The 7,400-nt window shown below is 40.5% G+C and overlaps 1 non-coding gene across 1 annotated transcript; it reads right to left on the bottom strand.

Annotated features, from left to right (window-relative positions):
* Positions 1-496: 496 nt before the first annotated feature.
* LOC141589397 (small nucleolar RNA R71) lies at positions 497-603 on the bottom strand. Its single transcript, XR_012520338.1, has one exon. It is a non-coding gene; the product is annotated as a small nucleolar RNA R71 (small nucleolar RNA).
* Between the last annotated feature and the right edge of the window lie 6,797 nt (positions 604-7,400).

Below are 7,400 nucleotides of genomic sequence, written 5' to 3'. Positions count from 1 at the left end.
ACTTGTTAGGAGGAATTTGGGAAGTGTTGGTGAAGTTGTTCAACCCACTAGTGAGTTTGTCAATCCTTTCGCAATAGAAGGAGAAGAGAACCCATTAAACAATATCCCACAAAATCCACCTACAATGCCTAAATTCTCGTCACACTCTATACCTACCGAGGAGGACCTACCAAATGGTACTCCTACACCACAACATCTTACCGGAAACTTTATAGCCAAGTCCGCCTTCATCCAATTAGTTGAGAGGAGCCAATTTGGGGGAATGCCTAGTGAGGACCCTCATTCTCATATGGAAACCTTTTGTGACTATTGTGAAGCTATCTCTCAAACGGGCGTGACTCAAGACCAAATAAGATGGGTCTTATTTCCTTTTTCGTTAATCGGCACCGCAAAGCAATGGTTGAAGGGCCTTGATAAGGCCACCCTTGGAATAGATTCTTGGAAGAAGTTAGCTCTAGCTTTCTACAAAAAATTCTATCCACCGGAAAAGACTAACATGCTAAGAGCTCAAATTACGGGTTTTAAGCAAAGGGATGAAGAATCTTTGTATGAAGCATGGGAGCGGTTCAAAGGTATTTGTCGCTCATGTCCTCACCATGGACTTAGCGAATGGTTTTTAGTACAACAATTTTGGAATGGTCTTTATGAAGATTCAAGGAACATTCTCAACATGGGATCAAATGGAATGTTCACCGAAGTTGATGATAATCAAACATGGAACAAGATTGAGGAAATGGCGGTCCATAACTCGCAATATAGTAGACCTCGCAAGGCTACTAGAGGAGGAAAGCATGAAGTGGACTCCGTTACTCAATTGGGTGCTCAACTTAGTGCTCACATTGACACAATCAACTTGAAGTTTGAACAAGCTATGGCTAGACTTGAGGAAAACTCAAAATCATCAAAGCATCATGTCAATGCCATGACGGCATCCTCATCAATCCCAAGTGGGATATGTGAGAATTGTGGAACTATGGGTCATGACTCAAGTGAGTGTAGGGGAACAACCGAACAAGTTAATGCTTTCCAAGCTTACAAAAGTGGTACCCCTTATTCAAATTTTTACAATGAAAACACCAAGTTCCATCCAAATCTCTCATACAAAAGCCAAAATGTTCAAAACCCTCAACCAACATACACTCCACCACCCATGAGAAACCAAAACCAAAGACCCTTTTTCAATCAAAACCAAGGTTACCAAAACCAAAATCAAAATCCATACAATCACCACAATGACCAAGGATTTGATGTCCAAAAAGCGGTCCTCCAAATGCAAAAGAATCAACAAGAATTTTTCACTCAAATGCAAAAAGATAGCCAAGCAAAAGACACCACCATCAACAACATTCTAGCTCACACCAAGATGTTGGAAACACAATTGACTCAACTAGCATCTTCAAGCTCACAAAGACAAAAGGGGCAATTACCACCTCAAAGTAATCCCCCTAGACATGAAACGGTTAGTGCCATTCACTTGAGAAGTGGTACAAGATATGAAGCACCGAAGGAGCAAGTTGAGGATGAAGTTGTGAAAGCTAGTGAAAAGGAAGAAGTTGTCCAAAGTCCCAAAGAAGGGGAATCATCAAAAGAGGAAAGTTCAAAGAAAAATGAAGACAAAGCCAAAGAGAAGGAGCCCATTGTGATTAGACTTCCTTTTCCAAGTCGTCAAGCCAAGCCCAAATTTGATGATCAACTTGGAAAGTTCATGGAAATTGTGAAGAACTTAGAAGTCTCAATTCCTTTCACGGAATTAATCAATCACGTTCCGGCCTATGCAAAGTACATGAAAGATATCCTCACAAAGAAGAAGTCAATCCGGAAACTTGAGACTATCGCCTTCACTAAGGTGAGTAGTGCGATACTTCAAGGGAGTTCACCTCCAAAGTTAAAGGATCCGGGAAGCTTCTCAATACCGTGTACCATTGGCGACACAACGATCAACAAAGCCTTATGTGATCTAGGGGCTAGTGTGAGTGTCATGCCGTACTCGGTGAGTAAAAGGTTAGGAATGGGAGAGCTTAAATGCACCAATATCACTCTTCAAATGGCCGATAGATCGACGAAGACACCATTAGGGATATGGGAAGATGTCCCCGTGCGAATTGGGAAGTTTTTCATCCCGGTGGACTTTGTCATTGTTGATATGGAGGAAGATTCCAACATTCCAATCATTCTAGGAAGACCTTTCCTACATACCGCGGGTGCGGTGATTGACGTGAAACATGGAGAACTCACTCTAGAAGTGGGAGATGAAAGCATAACTTTTAATCTTGACAAGACTATGAAAGCTCCTCGTTTGCATGAGCCATGTTTCATGATTGATCATTATTGCCGGAAGGATGAGAGGAAGAAATCGGAACTCCAATGGAGGAAGAAAATTGAAGATGCCCCATTCAAAGAGCAAGTAAGTTGTGACAAGGAGAGCTTGCAAAGCTCATCAAAATCAACCAAGGAAGAAGAAGATGGCCTCATTGGCCAAGAGAAGAAATTGGGAGAGTTGTCTCCATCTAAGCAAGAGATTTTCAATGATCAACTCAATGAAGTTTGTGGTCTTTGGGACGACGAATTTGAAGGGATCTTCAATCCCTACATTGGGCATGCCATCGATCATGATCAACAACAAGGGCCACGGTCTATTGAGGACCTCTACCATAACAATGAACAAGCTTTTAATTACTTCTTCGAGGTGTTGAGCAACATCAACAACACCTTGAACATGCCCCCTTGACATCTCATCAAGAATGAGAGTTTGGTGGAGTCCTCCCTAAACCACCACTTGTAAATATTTCTAACTCCCTAACTTACATTTCAATTCTTGTATTGCATTTTTGTCATTTTTGGATTTTTATTTACTTTGATCAAAATAATTGTCATATAAGAGAGAAGTGAGGGAGGGACTAATGATTTCAATTGATATGTAGTGCTTTACCTTAGTGTGGGGATGGCAATTGCCTAGGCCATTCATGCCTTAGTAGTGCCCCCACAATGAAGAACACAAGAAATGAAGAAGAATGGAAGAATGGTAATGGGAAATGCATTATGCACGAAGGAAGTGAATTCGGGTACAAAGGACAAGAATCCGAGCGGATTACTGAAAATCCGCCCGTCTTCAGAGGATCCGAGCGTCCTGCTGAGAAGACGCCCGTCTTGGGCTGTGCTGAAAACTGCAAATTCTTGACTGTTGAAGAATCCGAGCGGATTTCTGGAAAGACGCCCGTCTCTCAGAATCCGTCCGTCTTGTGATCAATCCGCCCGTCTTGCAGCTGAAGAAAAACAAAGAAATTCTCTGGACTGGAATCCATCCGTCCTGAACAGAATCCGCCCGTCTCATAACGAAGAATCCGAACGGATTCCCCAGAATCCGCCCGTCTCTAGGCGGGATTTTTGAAAATTTGAAGCTGAAGAATCCGAGCGGATTGCGCCAAATCCGCACGGATTGTCCCTGCGTTTTGAAAATGTCGAGTTCTTTAAATACCCACCCAACCTTCATTCATTCATTCATTCATTCATAAACACTACCCATAACATCAAAACCCTCATCCCCTCCATCTCAAAAACAAAAACCCTCAACAAAATCCACCAAAATCAAATCAAACCATCCTTCAAACAACAAATCAATCACTCCATCTTCATAAACAATCAAAACCAAGCACAAAATCTTCACCTTTGAATTGATTTTTTGTTCTCATAAAGGCAAAGCCTTTCACTTTCAAATCAATTTGGGCATTCAACAAATTGAAGATTTTGCACTCTTTTCTTGGTTAAAGCTCATCAATGGCAAGAACAAAGGGACCAACAAAAGCACCAAAAGCAAAGGCTCTCTCTCAAAGACAAAAAGCTCTACAAATGAAGAAAGCTATGGCAATGGTGGTATCAACACCAAGCTTGGAAGTGCAACAACCTCAACAAATTTCTATGGGAGCATCACCTTCTACTCCGGTAATCAATCAACTCTTACATTATCCGGAGGTAAATTTCATTTCCGACTCCCATAGAAATACATTTATCAAGTTTGCTATGAAACAAATTCAATCCACCAAATTCATATGTCAAGATGCTTTGGAGAAATTGGGTGTTCTTGAACAAACTAGAGTCTTTTTCAATGCCATGGGTTTGAAGAAATTGTTTGAAATGAAGGAGGTAACATACCCCTCCCTTGTCTTAGAATTCTTAAGTTCTTTAAAAGTGACAAAAGTTGAAAATAGAGAAAATATTGAGTTTCGTCTAGCTAACACTAGTAGACGCATTACCTTTCCGGAATTGGGTGAAATTTTGGGTCTTAGCGATGAACATAAATATTATAAGCATTATGGGAAGTATGCTCCCGAGCCTCTTTGGGAGGCAATCTCCGGGAGAAAATTTGAAGATTTTAAGGCTTGTCGTGCTCTCTTGGTCCATCATCCGGGCATAAGAGTATGGCACAAAGTTGTGGGAAATACCATACTTGCTAGAAAAGACACCAATCATTTCACGGGACTCGATTTTATTCTCCTTGAATCAACTTTGAATGTTGGAAGAATTCACACCAAGCCTTTCAATTCTTTGAGGCTATTGGTTGATAGATGGCTCCAAATAGATAATGGGAAGAAGGGTCAAACCGTTATTGTCAATGGCGGCCTTGTCACGGTCCTAGCCAAGCACTTTGATCCTAATTTCAATACGGATAGCAAGTACAAGGCTAAGGAAGGTGGCCATCTTATTGATATGTCCACCATGATTCACAAGTTCAAGTGGGTTGTGCACAAACCCCTTGACATCAAGTATGGGTGGCTTACTAGTGAGGCTCGATCATTCACTTTACCCGCAAAGATTTGTCGACTTAGTGTCCACCGGACCAACTATTTACTTCCCCTATCCGAAGAAGCCGAGTACATCATTCAACAACAAAAGGGTGATCATGAAACCCCCTCCTCTTCCATTGTTATACCACCTTACCCCTTTGTGTATGAAGAGTTCAAACCGCAAGGAGTTGAAATTGGAAAAGATTATGTCACTCTTCTTATGCAAGCCATGCACAAGCAAGCTTATGAAGATCGGAAGAATGCTTATTTGGCTCAATATCCTCCCCTCTTACATCTAGCTAGGCAAGGACTCCTTGATCCATCTTGTCCTTTGCCTAGTTGGGCGGATAGAGAAGCCTTATTTCCGGGTGCATCTAGGGACGTGGTGGGAGACAATGAGGTTGTTGGAAATGGTGAAGAAATGGATGATAATATTGAGGAAGAAGCAAGTGGAGATGAAGAAAGGGATGGTGAAGATAGTGAAAGTGATGAAGAAAGTGACAAGGAAAGTGGTAATATCTCTACTTCTCTTGAGGAAAGTGATAATAGCATGATGGAAGACTAGCCTCGGAGACTCCTACTCTCCCACGGTTTGTCTATATCTCTTTGCACTTTATCTAATTTTGATCATTGTTGGTTTAGTCCTAGCAACATCAAAGGACTCACACCTCGGTACCTTTGAGGTGTTCTTTATTGTTCCCATTTGTGAAAATCCAAAATGACAATCTCGTTTCATGCATATCATAGTGTGTGCATGAACTATACCCATGCTTTGACATTAGCAATAGTGTCTTATTTGGTTTGGGGAAGTTGATGCATACGCAACGGGAGGTAATCTAAATTATCCTCTCCGTCATAACAGAAACCCATGCATCATGTAGTGTAGCTTAGTGTAGAATTGCATTTAGTATAGAAATCATGCATCATTTTTGCATAATTTCCATCATTTTGGCCATTGAGGACAATGCCCATATTAGTGTGGGGATGGGAATTCTAACACTTAACTTTTATTCAAAAACCAAAAAAATTGAAAAATTTCAAAAATCATAAAAATTTGAAAAATTTGAAAAAAAAAACCAAAAACAAGTTCATTTCCTTTGTATATATTGTCTTGTATATATTGTGTTTGTTTATCTTTGTTCACATTGATCGACTACGCCACATCCGAGACATGAGGATATTGAAGACCGCATGGTATGATCTTTCCAATCTCCTTTTTCCTCTTTATGTTAATGACTATGTGGCTTTATTTTGATTGATGCGGTAAAACAATGTGAACTTAGGGTTGCATTTAGTGTATATGTCATACTAGTTGGTAGAATCACTTGCATTAGGATGTATAAATGCTAGTTGCATCATGGCATATAGTTTGCATGGTTAGAAAAATTTTGCGAAACCGTCTACTTGGGAAGCTTGACAAGTGTATATAGGCCCTAGTAGATGCTTTTTGTTCTTAAGACTTTGCTTGTTAGAATGCTTGTAAAACACCCTAGGATGTGTCATGCTAGTATCTTTTGACCCATGGATTAAGGCCGAGTCAAGAGTACCTTGTGGTGTGATAACTCCTTGGCTACCGTTTATTCCAAGGTGACCCTCGAAACCATGCATTCTTCCATCATTCATCCATATTCTACCATACATTTTTGTCAATCAAAGGGAATGGGCACAAAACAAAAAGAAATCAATTTGAGTTCAAAGAAATGAAAAGAAAAGAAAAAGTTTGCAAATTGCATCAAAAAGAAAAGAGGAGTAACAAAAATAGAACTCCTAAAAGCTTCAAATACAAGGCACCCTCGTTACTAATTGGGGTGACTTTGAAAATGTTCAAAAGAAATGCAAAAAGTTGTCAAGTGTTGAAATGCCAAAAATCAAAAGAAATGGCAAAAGAAAATGTTCTCAAATGTCATATGCCACAAGAAATTGGGGGGAAAAACAAAAACAAAAGCAAACTCCCAAAGTGAAACTCAAATATCTATTGATCCCTTTATCCATCGTATCCATTTTTGTGCATGGTAGAGAGGGGACGACCCTTCTTCTTGTCTAGGCAAGAGGGGGAATTCCGCGATCCTCCAGTGTTTCTAACGCCATAGGGAGTCTACTCTTGACAAAAGCATTTAACGATTGAGGACAAAGGTACCCTAGCTTGACACCTTTTGGAGGTGATTTATTGGTATCCTTCTAGGCTTAGTAGTTTGAATAAATTGCATCTATGAAGGAGTGTGTACCCTTGAATTGCTTCCCTTGTAGATAATTTCCGCCACTTAGATGAGGAAAGTGGCTATTCTTTTGTAGATGCATCCACTATGTGTTTTTGTGTGCTTAATGATTGGATGTGTCGCCATTTTGGCAAGACCCACCTTGCCTTGCAAGAAGGCATCCTACCTCATGGTTGTCTTGTTGTGAGTTGAAGGGGCGGAGTGAGACCCGCTAATTGTCTCATATCGGCTATTATTATTAGGTTAGGTTAGTATTGGTCCTAGTCTTTGTCACCTCTTTACTCGGGACGAGCAAAGGTTCGGTTTGGGGATATTTGATGTGACCATAATTAGCGCACATTTAGTCCCCGAATTACCATTGTTTCCATGCTTTTTAGTGCCTATTTGGGTCATTTCTTATCTT

This window comes from Silene latifolia, chromosome 6 (genome assembly GCF_048544455.1).
Source record: "Silene latifolia isolate original U9 population chromosome 6, ASM4854445v1, whole genome shotgun sequence".
NCBI classification, from domain to species: Eukaryota; Viridiplantae; Streptophyta; class Magnoliopsida; order Caryophyllales; family Caryophyllaceae; genus Silene; species Silene latifolia.
This window is presented reverse-complemented; position numbering and strand designations above follow the sequence as displayed.